General features: G+C 31.9%; 1 long non-coding RNA gene across 1 annotated transcript in view; it reads right to left on the bottom strand.

Annotated features, from left to right (window-relative positions):
- LOC128248513 (uncharacterized) overlaps nt 1-1,487 on the bottom strand; it is a 2,032-nt gene extending 545 nt beyond the window's left edge. Inside the window, exons 1-2 of the long non-coding RNA XR_008264683.1 lie at nt 1,430-1,487; nt 647-1,078 (exon numbers count right to left, since the gene is read on the bottom strand). This is a non-coding gene — a long non-coding RNA (uncharacterized LOC128248513). The remainder of the gene's footprint in view (nt 1-646; nt 1,079-1,429) is intronic.

Here is a 1,487-nt window from a genome sequence, read left to right as displayed (position 1 = left end):
ATTTTGTCCACTTTCTGTTTTTAGCCCTGTGTAGCCATAATAAAGAGATATCTCCTGTGGCTAAATTACAGCAACATTCATCCTAAACCAGAACTGCCATGTTATTTTGGCAAACAATCTTTACTACAAAGTACTGTTGCTGAATATCTCACATTGTGAGATTTAAAAATAGTAATTTTCTAAAAATTAATTAGTATGTGTGTATTTATATATGTAGATACATACATATATGCTTTCATATATATACACAATATATATATATATATATGGCCTGATAACCTCGAATACGCGCTCAAAGATGTTGCACGAGTCTACTGTACATATATATATAATCAGATAAAATGATGAGAGCATATCAGCAGAAGGCCTTGCATGTATGTGTGTGTGATTGTTCCCCCGTTACTGCTTGACCACCGGTGTTGGTGTGTTTACTACCTCGTAACTTAGCGGTTCGGCACTAAGAGACCTATGGAATATTTACTAGGGTTAAAAGATTATGTCCTAGAGTCAATTTTTTCGTGTAAAACCCTTCAGGGCCGTGTCCCAGCATCATCGCAGTCAAATGGCTGAATCAAATAAAAGATAATTGATAACCCATTGTAGTTACTATTTCTCTTTCGATTCCTAATAACATTAATCCACTTACCTTTAAGATTCATGACTGTTACGGAGTTGCTAAGTATACTTCACTTTATCTTGAAAATCGATCAATCACAGGTGTCTCACTGGGAAAAATATCTTCTACCTTTTGATGTCTCTTTTTCCATGTTTGGATAATTGAAGAATATATTTAGGACACTTTTACAGATTGATGCAATCAGTTGAATCTTTTTAATATTGGCTTCAAAAAAGATGTTCTTAAAACAATACCATTAGATTTTTTTCCGCCCTAGTAAAAGTAAGTGAACTATTCTAACTTACTTTCATTCTAACTCTAGATGCTGTTGTCAGGTTATTTCAGTTTCTTTAACACTTTTTAAACTTGAGTCCTTATGTTGTTCTTCCTTTCTCTCTTGAATGCTTTGATATTTGGATTATTAGTAAATTGTTAGCGTCGTTATTTAAAATTTCAGATATACTGCAAACACAGAAAAAAGCATGGAATGTTTATGAATTGGGTCTGAATAACGTTTTGCCGCCTCCAAACCTCTTTTGTACGATGTAAAAAGAAAAGAAAAAAAAAAACCTTTCAACTAATTATTATTGTTTAATATACACTGTTTTTTTTTTCTTTACGAGACTGAATTAAGAACTTGGATATGTGTTACTTAGTGATTTTGTTTACGGCACATTTTGGCAATTAAAACGTACCTTGATTATCATCCAGAAAAAAAAAAAAAGACTGAAATCAATGAAGAGTGATTTTTTTATTAACTTGATGTTAGTGTATGTATCATATTCAGCAACCGGAAGTTATTCTGATAATTACCTTTTTTGTGATCCTACAATTAATTGACCAGTTTCTGTTACAATGCCTAAAATTATAC

This window comes from Octopus bimaculoides, chromosome 8 (assembly GCF_001194135.2).
Source record: "Octopus bimaculoides isolate UCB-OBI-ISO-001 chromosome 8, ASM119413v2, whole genome shotgun sequence".
NCBI classification, from domain to species: Eukaryota; Metazoa; Mollusca; class Cephalopoda; order Octopoda; family Octopodidae; genus Octopus; species Octopus bimaculoides.
The sequence above is the reverse complement of the archived record's forward strand: the minus strand, read 5'-3'. Positions and strand labels throughout refer to the sequence as shown.